The sequence below is a fragment of the Choloepus didactylus genome, chromosome 8, assembly GCF_015220235.1.
Source record: "Choloepus didactylus isolate mChoDid1 chromosome 8, mChoDid1.pri, whole genome shotgun sequence".
In the NCBI taxonomy this organism is placed as follows: Eukaryota; Metazoa; Chordata; class Mammalia; order Pilosa; family Megalonychidae; genus Choloepus; species Choloepus didactylus.
In genome coordinates this window covers 71124695-71141817 of record NC_051314.1, presented here as the reverse complement: position 1 = coordinate 71141817, position 17123 = coordinate 71124695, and positions in this window count along the sequence as shown.

Here is a 17123-nt window from a genome sequence, read left to right as displayed (position 1 = left end):
TTTTGCAGAAATGGAAATAGCTATCCTAAAATTTACATGGAATTTCAAGGACCATTGAATAGTCAAAACAATCTTGAAGACGCACAAAGTTGCCAGACTCACAATTCCCAATTTCAAAATATAATAGCTACAGTAAACAAAATAGTGTGGTACTGGCATAAGGATAGAGATAAAAACTAATGGAATAAAATTGAGAGTCCAGACTATATCCTCACATCTGTAGTCAATTGATTTTGACAGGGGTGCCCAGACCATTCAAAGGGAAAAAAAGCAATCTCTTCAACAGATTGTTCTCAGAAAACTGAATATCCACCTGGAAAAGAATGAAGTTGGACCTGCACCTTACATCATATACAACAATTAACTCAAAATGTATCAAAGGCCTAAATTTAAGATCTAAAACTATAAAACTCTTAGAAGAAAACACAGATCCCAATCTTATGACCTTGGACTTGGCAACAGTTTCTTAATTATGACACCAAAAGCACATACAACAAAAGAGAAAATAGATAAATTGGGTGTCATTAAAATTAAAAACTTTTGTGCATTAAAGGACACTATTGAGGGAGTGAAAAGACATCCTATAGAATGGGAGGAAATAGTTGCAAATCATATATATTTTAAGGGTTAAGAATGCGTAAAGAACATCTATAATTCAAAACCAAAAAGATAAAAATCCCAATTAAAAAATGGGCATATGGCTTGTGTAGACATTTCTCCAAAGAAGATAAACAAATGGCCAATAACTCACAAAAAGATGCACAAAACCATTAAACATTAGGGAAATGCAAATGAAAACCACAGTGAGATAACATTTCACATCCACTAGATGGCTATTGTTCCAGTTTGCTAATGCTGCTATTATGGAAAATACCAGAAATGAATTGGCTTTTATAAAGGGTGTGTTCTAGTTTGCTAATGCTGCGGAATGCAAAACACCAGAGATGGATTGGCTTTTATAAAAAGGGGGTTTATTTGGCTACACAATTACAGTCTTAAGGCCATAAAGTGTCCAAGGTAATACATCAGTAATTGGGTACCTTCACTGGAGGATGGCCAATGGCATCCGGAAACCCTCTGTTAACTGGGAAGGCACGTGGCTGGCATCTGCTCCAAAGTTCTGGTTTCAAAATGGCTTTCTCCCAGGACGTTCTTCTCTAGCAAGCTTGCTCCTCTTCAAAATGTCACTCACAGCTGCACTGAGTTCCTTCTCTTTGAGTCAGCTCATTTATATGGCTCCACTGATCAAGGCCCACCCTGAATGGGTGGGGCCATGCCTCCATGTGAATATCTCATCAGAGTCATCACCCACAGCTGGGTGGGGCACATTCCAGGCAAATCTAATCAGCATCAAACATCTGCCCCACAAGACTACATCAAACATAATGGCATTTGGGGGACACAATACATTCAAACTGGCACAGGGTGTTTATTTGGTTACAAATTTACAGTTCTAAGGCCATAAAAGTGTCCAAACTAAGGTGTCAACAAGAGGATACTGTGCTAGTTTGGATGTATTATGTCCCCCAAAATGCCATTATCTTCATGCAATCTTGTGTGGGCAGACCTATTAGTATTGATTAGATTGTAATTCTTTGAGTGTTTCCATAGAGATGCAACCCACCCAACTCTAGGTGATAACTCTGATTAGATAATTTCTATGTAGTTGTGGCCCTGCCCATTCAGCTTGGGCCTTGAATAGTTTACTAGAGCACTATATAAGCTCAGACAGAAGGAGCAAGGTTGCTACAGCCAAGAGGGACACTTTGAAGAGCACACAGGAGCTGAGAGAGGAGCTGCTGCTTACAGACACATTTTGGAGATGGCCTTTGTAAGCAGACTTTTGCTCTGGAGAAGGTAAGAGAGGACAAATGCCCCAAGAGCAACTAAGAGTGACATCTTTGAGGAACTGCAGCCTAGAGAGGAATGTCCTGGGAGAAAGCCCTTTTGAAACCAGAACTGGAGCAGACACCAGCCATGTGCCTTCCTAGCTAACAGAGGTTTTCTGGATGCCATTGGCCATCATTCAGTGAAGGTACCCCCTTACCTTGGACACTTTATGGCCTTAAGACTGTAACATTGTAACCAAATAAACCCCCTTTATAAAAGCAAATCCATTTCTGGTATTTTGCTTAATGGCAGCATTAGCAAAGTGGAACACCTATATTTTTAAAAAAATGAAAATAAATGTTGGAGAGGACATGGAGAAATTGCAACCCTGGAACATTGGTGGTGGGAAGGTACTGTGAGAAACATTTGGTATTTCCTCAGAAAAATATACATTTCTATGTATATATCCAAAATAATATAAAGCAGGGACTCAGGTCACTTGTATGCAAATGTTCATAGCAGCATTATCCACAAAGCTGGAGACCACCCAAGTGTCCATCAAAAGATGAATAAATAAACAAAATATTGTGTGTATTCACAATATACACATGCACACACAATGTTATATGTCCTAGTTTGCTAATGCTGCAGAATGCGAAACACCAGAGATGGATAGGCTTTTATAAAACGGGGGTTTATTTCGCTACACAGTTACAGTCTTAAGGCCACAAAGCGTCCAAGGTAACACATCAGCAAACCGCTACCTTCACCGGAGGATGGCCAATGGTGTCTGGAAAACCTCTGCTAGCTAGGAAGGCAGCTGGCATCTGCTCCAAAGTTCTGGTTTCAAAATGGCTTTCTCCCAGGATGTTCCTCTCTAGCAAGCTTTCTCCTCTTCAAAACATCACTCACAGCTGCACTAAGTTCCCTCCCTTTGAGTTAGCTCATTTATATGGCTCCACTGATCAAGGCTCACCCTGAATGGGTGGGGCCACGCCTCCATGGGAACATCCCATCAGAATCATCACCCACAGCTGGGTGGGGCAAATTCCAAGCACATCTAACCAGCACCAAAACGTCTGCCCCACAAGACTACAAAGACAATGGCATTTGGGGGACACAATACACTCAAACCGGCACAGTATATTATTGAGCCACAAAAAGGAACGAAGTTCTGATACATGCTACAACATGGATGGACTTTGAAAACATTTTGCTAAGTGAAATAAGCTAGACACAAAAGGGCAAATATTGTTTAATTCCACTTGTATGAAATAATTAGAATAAACAAATTCATAGAGACAGAAATTAAGCTAGAGATTGCTAGGGACTGAGGAGAAAGAGGATGGGGAACAGAGTTTATGTTTGTGGTAATAAAAAAAAAAATGGAAATACATAACAGTGATGGTCATGCAACATTGTTACTATAACTAATACCACTGAATTGTACACTTAAATGTTTAAAATTTCAACTTTTATGTTATATATATTTTACTAAAATTAAAGGTAAATAAATTTGCATAAACCATTAAAATATAAACACATTCAAAAGGATCCATATGAATTCATGCATCCAATGATAGATGTATAAAATAATTCTACAGAAAATAAAAGGAGTAGAGGAGGTTCACCACATAAATAGGGAATTATCTAGACATTGCTTGCCAGTCTTTCACCACTCATCACACACATAGAAAAATATTAATATTTGCACAGCACCATGGGACAAACTGATAAGGCAGTTATCTATGAGAGATGCCCTGCCTAGAGCCCCTGGCTACTGCAAGCCCCCTGCAATGCCAAATTTAGAGGGAATAAACATTTTAGGCACATCTGTAACCTAGTCACAGAATAACAGATACATCCTTCCAAGTTACACTGACCAGAAAGCTCTTGACTAGATCATTCCCAAGGTTTTTCCCAATTCTAAGATTCGCTAATACATTATTGAGATCCACAGTAAAATATTTTGGATTCATCTAGTATCGTAATTGAAAGAGCACAGGTTCATCCTCGTTTTTGTAAAGTCAAGATCAAGGAAAAGAATAATGTCTTCTTCCAAAATTAGTCATTTTAAGACAACAGAGGAGACCATGTGGAAGTTTGAGAGACATTTGATGAAGCCTAACATGGCATGTATTTTGTCTTTTCTTGAAAAAATGAAATCTTTCAAAGAATAAACTCTTTTGAAATGTTTAAAAATAGACACTAGAGAAACAGAAACACTCAGATTCTGAATATTAGTTTCTTAAAACATTCTATCTGATTCCAGTTTTATTTAAAAAAAAAAAAAAAGGAATTATGTCCCTTAAAAGTAAGATAGAAAATAGTCTAGAATTTATGAAATAGAGTCACAGAAGGAAACCAAACCCATATTTATAAATTTTAAAGCATCTAGAAGGTTGCCAACTACCTAAAACTATTTAGGGATATCCTGTGAACAATTTAGTTGCTACTATTCTGGACAGAAAAAGTTTGAAATTACTCTCATTTTGGCTCTCAGATTCTTGCATGCTCATTACTTCTGCTAATTGAAACTCTGTTGACAATTACAACAATGCTAAGTGTCAAGTATCAAAAAGTGGAACATAAATAAATCAAACAACATAAATCACCCATAACAAGTCAGGAAAGTGTCATCATCATGGAGGGTATTTTTGCATGTCCCAGTGACATTGTTGGGTCTCAACATATCTTTCAATATTTTCCTTGGACATATAAAAATGAACTTTGGTGATCCAGCAAAGATCTGATGAATGAAATTAAACTGGTTAAATCTCACCCTAGCAATGCACTCATTTCTGGATGAAATGGACCTACAAGCCTGTTTCATGAGAAACTTTCTATGTTTGACCCGAAGGGTGTGGGCAGGGATAACTGTAATACACCTAGTTTTGTTTCTGATAGTTGAATATCAGTAAATAAGCTTCTTATAGAAAAAAGGCAGAAGAAATTAAAAAAATATGGCTGTATGGATTTTGTGTACTTATATCCTTTTATACTTTAAGCATTTCTGTATATTTCAGTAATTCAGAAAATCAATTTGCACTGTACAAGCAATAAATTTCATAATTATTCTATATGTCTGATTTATTCTATATGCTGTTTAAGTCAATTTATTTAGTCAAGAAAGTACTATCAGGCAATAAAACTCATGTAGATAAGATAAGGATTTGGTACAGAGTCAACTCTAGTCCCTGCTTTTGTTGGTCAGGACTAGGAGAGTAAATAAAGACCTAATGTAGGGATTTATAGTACAGATTCTGGAATCAGACTGCCTCATTTGAATTCCTGCTCCACCACTTGCCAGCTCTCTGTCTTTTAGCAAAATAAATAATCTCCCTATGCTTCAGTTTTCTCATATGTAAAATGGGGATATCCCTCTTCCAGTCAATCTCTGTCATTTCCAGCTGATGTCCATTCTGAAAGGTCAGTGACTCATTCAGATGCTTAATCTGATGCCATAACAGTTGCAAATATTGGAACATCACCTAGTCCCATATCCTGGATTTTTGTCACAACCAAATGAGTAAGTTGGTTTAGTTTCTGACAGTATATTTTTTAAAAAAATACAAACTAGTATAAATTCCAAGGAACTGATAATCTTTTGGGTATTAACAGCTTAGAGAGAAAAATCCTTGGCTCCTGTGCTTCAGCTGCAAACATTTTAGGTAGAAAGTTTTGGATAGTATGTACTGTTTACTTGAGAGATGTATTAGGCTTAAAGAACTAGTGGTAATCATTGTGGAATCCAGAAAATAGGAAGCAAGAAAAGCAGCTTAGGGCTTTTCTATATCATGGTGTGTTTGTGTTTGTTTCTGTGTATGTGGTGTGTTGTGTGTTTAAGAGGGGGTGGAAGCAGATGGAGGGAAGGAGAGAGAGAGAGAGAGAGAGAGAGAGAAAGCGTCAAGTCTTTGCTGCCTATGGAAAATTACTGAAGCAGTCAAAGATAAAAAGCACTCTGAGCTGAACATTCTGAAGATGGCAGTTAAATTAATATTTAGCTGAAGATGACTCCATTATTACATATCCTTATAATCTCAACAGCAAGAAAATGACTAGGAGTAAGTGGGCTCTATCTATTTGAGCAGAGATTGTAACTTCTGAAACCTGTTCACTATGGTTTATCAAAGAAGGAATGTTAAATATAAAAAATTAATTAATTATAAAAATAAAATTAATTGCAGCAATAAAATATTATATTTTCATATGGCTTTTATAGATCTAGGCCTCAATTACCTGAACAGTCCCTTGGGGAAAGCCTAACTTCCTGATTTTTTTCTCTACAAATGATGCATAATTATAATACATTATCTTAAATCTACAGTATTTTCTTAGAGAAGTTTGAATTGGTTTTCCAATTCCAAAATAAGACGGTAGAGCATACAATATTGAAAAAAATGCATATAATCCAGACAACAAGAAAACGGCATTTCTCATTCTATGTTTATAGCATACTAAAAATATTGTGACCATTTTTGTTATTAAGAATGTTGTGACAGCCTTAGCTCTGAATTCCCTCTTGTTGGATTAAGCTATGTCCTGAGAGTTTAGCTCTCCCACACTTCACCAAATAATCTCATTCTCTTTCCTTAGAGAGCAAAGATTAATCATTCAGAAACTTAATGAGCTGGAAAAACAAATACCAGTAGAATAAAGGTGGCTGAGAACCTTAAATAAAATAAATTAGTTTCCATTTGAAAAGAAAATTAGTTGATTTACAAATCTCTTTTCCTTTATTCTTCACCATTTGTGCTTCTCTGTGTTTTTGTGTCATTGAAACCTTTGTCCTTTCCAAATTAATGTCCACTTTTTGAGAAATTTTTTGTATGACCTTTCTTCATTTTTTATTTAAAACATATTTCCCCACCAAGTATTTTCAGAATTTCATGCTTCTTTTTGTGAGGTATCCTTTCTTTCTAAATCTTTACTGGTGATTTTGCTACACTGAACCACTGCAATTAGGTTGTGAAAAATCATAGGAACATTAAAGTGAGAAGATAAAACTCAAATAAAAATGAGTTTCTAGAAAATATGAATTTCCCCTTATTAAAGAGGGAAATACTTTTAATTTTGACATATTCTTAACTGTTATTCATGTTCTTATTAATAAAATTTCTTTAAAATTGTTTTAGTATTCAAATATATTATCTAACTTTATTAATTATGGAATTTTGTTTAGAAATATACTTCATAAAATGAACAAGGTAAGAAGGTTCCAATAATGTTTTCCTAATTAACAATGAGGACTAGTAGACTTGGGCTTGAATCTAAATGTCCATTGTGCTGGTTTTGATGTATTATGTCCCTCAAAATGCCATTATCTTTGATGAATCTTGTGTGGGCAGACATATCAGTGTTCATTAGATTTTGGAATCCTTTGGGTGTTTCCATGGAGATGTGACCCACCCAACTGCAGGTGATAATTCTGATTAGATAATTTCCATGGAGGTGTTGCCCCGCCCATTCAGGGTGGGTCTGAATTAAATTACTGGAGCACTATATAAGCTCAGACAGAAGAAGTCAGCTTGCTATAGCCAAGGGGGACACTTTGAAGAATGCACAGGAGCAGAGAGAGGAACTGCAGTTTACAGAGACATTTTGGAGATGGCCTTTGAAAGCAGACTTTTGCTCCGGAGAAGCTAAGACAGGACAAATGCCCCAAGAACAGCTGAAAGTGACATTTTGGAGAGAAGCTGAAGCCTAGAGAGGAACGTCCTGGGAGGAAGCCATTTTGAAACTAGAACTCTGGAGCAGATGCCAGCCACGTGCCTTCCCAGCTAACAGAGGTTTTCTGGACAGCATTGGCCATCCTCCAGCGAAGGTGCCTGATTGTTGATGACTTACCTTGGGCACTTTATGGCCTTAAGACAGTAACTTTGTAACCAGATAAACCCCCTTTATAAAAGCCAATCCATTTCTGGTGTTTTGCATTCCGGCAGCATTAGCAAACTAGAACATCCATTCTGTAAACAATGCCTGAAATTTTGAATATTTAATCTAGAATTACTATAAGGTAAAACACTTACGAAAGCAGGTATTAAAAATAACCTGCATATATGCAAAAATATTTAACTCATTATTTATTTGAAAAATGCTTCCATCTTCCTGTAATGTGCTCCCTCATACCACCATTTCCTAACTCTCCCGATAAGTACTTATATTTCTTATATCTTTTTGCTTACAGCTTAATTAAATGTGACTTCTCCAAAAGCCTTTCTGATCCTTTAACATCTTAATATCAATTCCAGTATTGTGTTATCCCTAGTACATAAATAGGTGAACTGAATTTTCTGAGCCACATCCAGAAAATCCAGACCTGCCTAGAACTTGGAAACCTCTGAGGGAGGTTGGGAGTATTTAGGAGCTCATGGGTCATAATTTGAGGGAAAAAATAACTCATCTAGAAAATGCTGTCTTACAGATCATGGAGAAATTTGTATGTCACGTTTTAGGGCTTGGACCCTTAATTTGAAGAGATAATGAAAATATTGAAGGAATTTAAGCAAGAATGGGACAATCCAAACAGGTTTCAGGTATGAAGAACTGCCCTGATAGTGTTTCTGGAGAATAGATTTGGGGAAAGAAGCTGAGATGACATACTGGAAGCATGTTGACCAATAGATGAGAGATGATATGTTCCTAAACCAAGACAACTGAAATACAGATAGAGGAAAAGTGACAGAAAACAAAAATATATAGCAAATGAAAATGTCAGGGATTTGGTATTTGTGTGTGTGTGTGTGTGTGTGTGTGTGTGTGTGTGTGTGTGTGTAGGACTGTTTTTTTGAGAGAAGATTTTTCCACTTTTTCATATGTCACTGGGTATGTTGGAAGTCTAGCTATATAAATCTGTAATTATCTTTACCAATGGCTAAAGGATAGTTCAAAGGTGATTCAGATTAGTTCATTCCTACTTGGCAGTTTCTGTACCATTTTAATTTTCTTTCTTTGTGATATGTGTGTGTGTGTGTGTGTGTGTGCATGTGTGTGCCCAAGAAGTCAGATATGATATAAAGACTTTTGTAAGTACTGTACCTAAATGTGATACTCGTGCTCTTATTACAAAGAGAAAGAGACTCCAACAATTAAGGTGTTTAGAGAATGAGAACAATTAAATATTATTAAAATAATATGTTTTTTGCTCCCAAATATCTATTAATGTTTTAATATCCATTCAGCTGTTTTCTATGCTAAAATTATATTCAATTCAAAGAATAGACCAATATTTATTTTTTTCTGTTTATTTAAAAGTTGTAAAGACTTTGCCTTGTATAATTAGTAGGATTATGTTAATAGCAAAATATTCCTCATTTTATTTCCACATCAGTCATATTCCCTCAAAATGTGAATAAAACTGGGTATTTCTTTTAGTTTAACAGCTTTTTTTTTTTTTTTTTTTTTATCAGCTTTATATCAACATATCAACATTATCTTTTCTTCAAGGCTATTTAGTCTGCTTCCTCTCTTTTTTGTTCCTAACTTTAGCATTTCCTGGGTTGTATTTATTAATATGAATGTGTTGCCATAAATTTTTGACTTTTGGAATCATCAATGATCTGTTCTTCTTGCTCGCCTATTATTTTTTGTACTTACTTTTGAATTAATTTCAGATTTTCAGGCATTTTAAACATAGCACAAATAATTCTCTTAACCTAGTATATTAGTTGATGCCTTCTATTTGTCCGTTTGTTCTTTTCTGTCTCTCCAACTCCTTGGAAATTCAGCAAATGTTTTCAGATTAGTTTCCAGATTTAGCAAATAAAAAACACAGGACATCTGCTTAAATTTGAAATTAGAAAAATCAACAAATTTTTTTAGTGTAAATATGTCTCAAATATTGCATGGCACAAAGTTATACTAAAAAAAAATTCAGTGTTTATCTGAAAATCAGATTTAATTAGGTGTCCTGGCAACCCTACTTGAGATGGAAATCAGCCAAGTGTATGAAGTAGGTCCCTCAATTGCCTAATATATCACTTCAGTCCTGTGTGATCACCAAACACTTGAATGATTTTACTGAACCTTGCAGTGGCGGTCAGTCTGGGACAAGCTTATATTCAGAGATTGTAGCCAGCAACCAGAAGTAATGGAATTGGCAGAATATTTCAAAGACAGTTGCAGAACATCAGCTCATCCTTGAAAGTTTATCCCTTCTATGATGACTCCCTTTAGTCCTCATTGCTTCTGTAGAAATGTTGCCTTTAAAAATATGATTTTAAAAATCTGCCCATATTTTTCTGTTTGGTCTCACAGTAAAATTATAATAATATTCTTTCATCAGTTGTAACAGATGTACCACTTTAATGCAAGGGATTAATAATAGGGGGGGAAGAAATATGACTAGTCTGAATTGACATAGGCTGTAAGTGTTAAATACAAACAGAATTTGAGGACAGCACCAAAAAAAAAAAAAAAAGAATATAAAATATCTCTTGAAAAAATGTGTTTATAAAAATTATATGCTGAAAAGATTACATTTTGTATTATACGGCGTTTTATAAAATATATTATTAAAATTTACAAAATTGTTCTCAATGGGAAGGCTGATCTATTGCAATTTACTTAATATTGCTCAGCATCCAAAATGGTTGTATATGAATCATTTTTTATTATCTTTAAGTTTAAAATATTTTCTACATTTTATTGTAATTTCTTCTTTGATCCATAGATTTTTTTTAGAAGTGTATTTCTTAAATGTTTGACTTATAGATTTTCTATTACAAGAGCTTTTCTAATGTCTATTTTATATCATTGGTTTATGGGTTAATTACATTTTGCTAAGAGAATGTGCTCTATATGATTCACATATATGAAATTTGTTGAGATTTTCTTTATGGCCCAATATGTGGTCCAGTTTCTAAATGTTTCATGTGTGTTGAAAATAAATGACTATTCTGCAGATACTGTCTTTAATATGTCAAGTAAGTCAAACATGTTAATTGTGTTCAAATGTATATAAGTACCAAATTTCTACTACTTGTTCAATGAACAACACAAACGATATTTTTAGTTTAGTGTGCATTTCCTTGCCATTCGATCAAATTGTGTCTTACGTATTTGAAGCTGGTTTATTAGGTACATACCAAATTAGTATATTATACTTGAGAATTAGACTTTGAAGCTGGTTTATTAGGTACATACCAAATTATTATATTGTACTTGAGAATTAAACTTTTAATCAATATAAATCAGTCCTCCTACATATCATTATATATATTTCTTGCCTTAAATCTACATTTTGGTATACTGTAATGTAGAAATGTCAATTTTCTTGAAATTGCACATAATTTTCTATCTTTAGTTGAAACTTCTTGTTTACTAATATTTTGGATGTTTCTCTTATATAAGTCACAAACTGCTGGATTGTTTTTTTAGCCAGACTCAATCTTTGTCTTTTAAATGAAACATTACATCATTTTATATATATTTGATTTATTGATTATTTGGATACAAAATCAGTGTACTATTTGGTGCCTACTATTTTTTCTTTGTTTTCTCCCCTAATTATCTCTTGCTTTATTTTGTACTGATTATTCTATCATTCCATATTTTTCTCTATATACACTTAAAGTCAAACACTTTATTTCTTTTAGACATTGCCCTACAAGTGTAAGCATTGAATATCTTACTTATCAAAATCTAAGATCTAAGCTAACATCTTTGCTCTCTTACTGAATAATACAAAAATGTTAGAACAGTCCCCTTATCTTATCCAGACTTTTGTGATTTTTATTGTATTTTTAAATCTCACTAAACTTTTTGTTATCATTATTGTTTTATTCAGACAAACTTTGGTTGCTTTTATTCAGATATATTCATATATTTACCATGTGCTGGCTCTTCCTTTTTACATTTCATGCCTTATATTTGGATTACTTTCTTTTCTTCCTGAATTACATGTTTAGAATTTCCTTTACTGAAGGTCTACTTGTGGCAAACTCTCTTGGTTTTTCTTGGTACAAAAATGACTGGGCATGTTATTTTCCTTGAACACATTGAAAACATCATGTTCTATATTTTGGCTTTCATTATTTCTGATGAGTCAGTTTTTATTTTGTCATTATTTAAAAGTAATATTTTTTTTTCCTGACTGACTTTAAGATCACTCTTTTGTTTAGTATTTCACAGTCTTAATATGATATGTATATGCATGGTTTCCCTTTTTATTTATCTATTATTATTATTCTGTATTCTTTTCTGTAATCTGCAGAATCTAGGTGGGTATAATCTAAGTGATGGGTTATAGCAAGTATAGTAAAATGTTCAATGTAGAGCTTCTGTGTACACTGCAAAAATTATTTCAAAATGCTGCTTATTTGAAACTTTCATAATAAAATTTTGGGAAAATATATTTCTATATACTAGTACCAAATATAAGAATATAAAATGTAACAAAAAAGAAATAACATTTAAAGTAGCATCCTAAAACATCAAGTATTTAGGAATACATTTAACAAGTGATGCACAGGACTTTTAAACAGTAAATTACATAGTAATATTAACACTCAAGTAGACCCAAGTAAATGATGGGATGTGCCATGTCTACAAACTGTGCGTTAGTCTCCTGGGACTGCTGTAACAAAGTACCATAATCTGGATAGTTTAAAATAACAGAAATTATTGTCTCATGATTCTGGAGGCTAGAAGTCTGAAATCTGCATGAGTGAATCCTTCCTTGCCTCTTCCTAGCTTTGGATGGTTTGCCAGCAATCCTTGGTCTTCAATCTCTGCTTCATCATCACATGACCTTCTCTGCTGTGTCTCTCTGTCTATGTCCATTTCTGCCTTTCTTATAATGATTCCAGTTGTATTTGATTTATGCCCATTCTAATTCAGTTCAACCTCATTTTAACCACTAATTCAATGTGAATTGACCCTTGATCTGGGTGCTGGTTACACTAAGGTGTTCAAATTATGAGTATTCATCAAGCTTCACACTTGTGATTTGTGCACTTCTGTATGTATGTAATCAGGTTTTTTTTAATGGACCTTTAAGTTAATTAAATGCCAAGAAATTAACAGATACATTTTAACATATGTGTAAAACAAATCTATCACTCAGAGTAAGTTTTAAAAATTTGTGAAGAATTAGATTCTGGGATGTTGAAAAATTATATTAAAGGCAACACTAAACTGGGCTTCTTTTATAACTAAAAGAATGACAGAGGTTTTATGGATTTGTGCCATTCAAGTACTCTGTGAGATCTCTCTGACATGCCTACATATGTTTGCTTTTAGAAATGCTTATAGAAAAAGGCTTCTTAACTTACCTTTAGTGCCATGACATGAGCCAAAGACATTGAATGGAATTTCTGTATTAGTAGAGTTTCAATAAATTTTTACACTGAAAATTTTCATAAAATAAAAAGTTTACTTAACTGAGAGCTCTCCTCCATCTCTGTTTTTAAAAATTCACTTATTTTCCTGCAGAGAACTCATTAAGAGAAAATTATTATTATTTTCATCATTAAATTCAAACTGGATGTATGTGATTTCATGCCTTTGCAATAATAGTTGAAATTCCAGTAGAAAAATACACAAGACTAACACAGGAATACATAATGTTAACATGCTTTTTCTTCTTCCACAAAGAGCATACTGAACTTCCTATATTTTACAACAGTCACTGATTACGGAGTGGTACTTGAAATGGATACATCACTGAAAGTGTTAATGGTTCTTCTTTCATGAAAAAGTTGTAGAGAAAGGAAAATCTCGGAACAGAAATCAAGGTGGCCCTTTGCCTTTTTTGTGGTTTCCAACTATCCAGACTTCTGAATGCCACATACAATTTTAAAAAGTTGACTAAAATAATCAGCAAAGAAATTAATGTTATTGTTTTTGTAACAAGCATTTTCCAATTTTAAGGCACCTCAAGTTTATTAAACGAAGAAGAATCTTAAAATAATAGCAACATAGCAATAAATATCACCCAATTTGATGATATGCAGAAAAATATTAATCTACTTTATGAGTAAGAATATTTAGGGGAGAAAGTATAAATAATCTAAAAACCCCTTTAGTTATCTTCAATACAAATTATGAAAATATGTTGAATTCCTTTAAGGAATGACTAACGGATCAAAATATGTTGCATACTATTGGGTAACTATGCTTGTTGAATATGACTGTGTCTTCTAAGATAAGATATTCAATCACTTTAGCTTTAGGGGTTTTTGTCAAGCCAAAGCTCTGAGCTACCAGAGGGGGAAGACCCACCACATGGACAATGGCAAAGATACGCCCATGACCAAGAGTAGGCGTCCAAACACTTTTGCCCATTCCATGGTACTGTGGTATCACTGTCGCCAGGAAGACACAGCTCACAGGAGCACTGGTTGGAACAATGCTTTATTTACTCACATAGAGAAAAAGCAGAGTAAGGTCTGCTTCAGTAGTGGGGATTGGCACCCATGGCCAGCAAGCTCCTCCTGTCAGCCTATGTGGGGCAATGGACTGCACACATGCCTCTTGCATCACAGTATGAAGACATCAGTCCCTCCCCACCGGGAACACATACACTAGTTGGGTTGGCCAGGGGCTATATGATACACTTGTTTAAATGATACTTAGGAGTTGGAATGAGGGAAGATTACCCGATATAGAAGAATCTAGGTCAAGCCACAGGCTCAGTGCCCAGCCTCCAGAAAAGGAAACGTTTGGGCCCAGGGCTCAGATTAGGCAAACCCAGAGAGGGGTGGCAGGTTCCCTAATGTCTGCTTTCCCAACAGCTTTCATGAGATAGCCATTAAATGATGTTAAGAAAATTATATTTGCACTCAATTCTGAGATTAAAAGGAAATGTTTTCAATGATATTCTACAAAATAGAACCTCTGTGGTTAATGTGGGACTATACACTGCATTTGCACAAAGGCACATCTGGACAAAACTGGAGTCATTAAATATAATTTTTGAATTATAGTTAGTACTTTTTAAGCCAAAGATTAGTGGTTCTTTAGACTAATGTAATTCAAACTTAATTCCTGTGAGTCAAATGTGTAATATAGAAGTGGGAAATCAAACTTGTTGTCATTTCAATAATTAAATGTGAACAAAGGAATTGAAAAAAATCTTCTAATGATATGAGAAGTGTGATAATCTTCAAAAGTTGAGAAAAGATAGAATTCCTGAAGGTGATTCTTGCATGTTTGGTAGTTGCCATTAGAACTTTTACATTTCCTTTTTCTTTTTGATAATGATCTTAAGAATAATCTGTATGTCCACCAGATAATGAGCATCTATGCAATTTATTCTCTCAACTTTGCCCCGACACCAAAAAGTGCTATTTTGATTACTGTGGGAAAATGAGCAAAGTACAAAAGTAGAATCAATCTACAAATGATGTGATTATGTCAAGAGAAGGCTAAAGGCAACATGATGTGTCAAATGAATAATGAATTTATAGCAATTAGAATGCAGAAAAGTAGTTATATAACTAATTCAAGAAATAGAACTTTAGACATGTCAAAGTTTCAAAAAACATATGCCCTTGGCTCCATACTATATTCTTGTGGCAAGTGGTGACTGAATTTCACCAAAACATCAACCAACCCATCAATAAAGTAAATTCAAATATATTGATTCTGATGCTCTGTTTTTAATAAAAAAATTGTTTTGATTTTATAGTCGCACTAGAAGTTTTAAATATGGAAAGTTAATGACTTTATGTTTTTATCATTCAAGTAACATTGGCATAAAAAATCATTTATGTCAACACTGGGGGTCCAAAATGATTATTTTTAACTTTTTCTTTAAAAAAGGCATATGTTACCTCAAATTTAAAAATTATTTCACTTTTTTTTTTTTTTTTTTGCATTTTTGGCAGACAGAAACTTTATTTCATTTACTTGTAAACTCAAAACACTGAACAATATCTGGCACAGACGATTAACTTAGAAAATGGTTATGGAACTGAACTTTAAGTACATAAATAGGAATGCATGGTGGAAATTAAAAGGAAGTACATCTATAAAAGGACTTGAACTTTGCCAATATTACCTGGATGTCCTGTCACCCAGGGATGCTGTCTCCTGTGATAATCAAATGAAAGTATCTTAAAACCCTATCCCAAGTAAAGGGAGAAACAGAATTACTCCATTTCCACAATGAATGAGTTTTCAGAGTGGGTTTATAATTCTCTGAGTTTAAGTACCTAATTCTGCTAAATTAGTTCAGTATGTTGCCCCTTTACTATTACATATTGTCCTTACTAGAGAACACCCCAATATCTCTATTTTCCATAGTAGAATACTTGTGCTGAAGGTTAATAAAAATAAAAGGTATTTTCCTTCCATGGCTGTACAAATTCTATTGCCTTTCTTAATGGATCTTTTTCTACCCTGATGATGCTGAAATTTCTTAGTCAGTATTTAACTTAGGCTACAGCCTCTCTTCAGGATGCCAAGACCCTCTCTCTTTTCTCTTGTCTTCCTCCTTTTTTCTCCATTTTGCTGCTCACTCTCTTATCTCCTTTATTTCAAATGGCGTATCCAGAGCAGTTTGCTATCTCTGTTTCTTTGCTTACTTCAAATCCATATTCTTTTTTGGGGCGTGGGGGGTTGGGTAGGGTGAGGGAGTGATGGGGATCTCATTTTCCATATCTACACTCATTCCAAAGGTGCATATCAGGACTTGCCAGTTAAGTGTTCTCTCAATAACAGTATATCTGGTTCCAGTTTTTAAAAGAACATTATTTCTGCACCAATGTACAATGACTGAAGTGGTCCATAAAATATGTGGACTACTTTGGAAGATTTTGTGCTTTTATTCAAGTCTAGGTTGGTTGATAACTCATCAGAAACAATATAGAAGCAAACCTTAGAACTACTGATTAACCCAATAGTTCCTAAGAGTTTATGGGTCAACAAAATCTTTTAAGAATCTGATGAAAGCTATGGACACAGAGAACCTGTGACTTAGATGAATGATATATCAGGTTTCTTCAAACTCTGATGGTCTGAGTTTATGAATTACCTAAATTTTATAATGGTTCAAAATATTTTTAATTTTTTTAGTAGCAAAATAGTTTGCTATAAAGTAAAAATGGAAACAAAGTTTAAATTCAAAAATAGCTTCACTCATTAATGCAAAGGAGAGGCTAAACCTGCTTATAATTGTGCCTACGAGTTTCCCCAAGTGCCTCTTTGTTGCTCATACGTGGCCGTCTCTCTCTAGCTAGGCCAACTCAGTGGGTGAACTCACTGCCCTCCTCCCTACCTGAGCTCTGTCTCCCAAGGGTGTAAATCTCCCTGGCAATGTGGAATATGACTTCTGGGGATGAATCTGGACC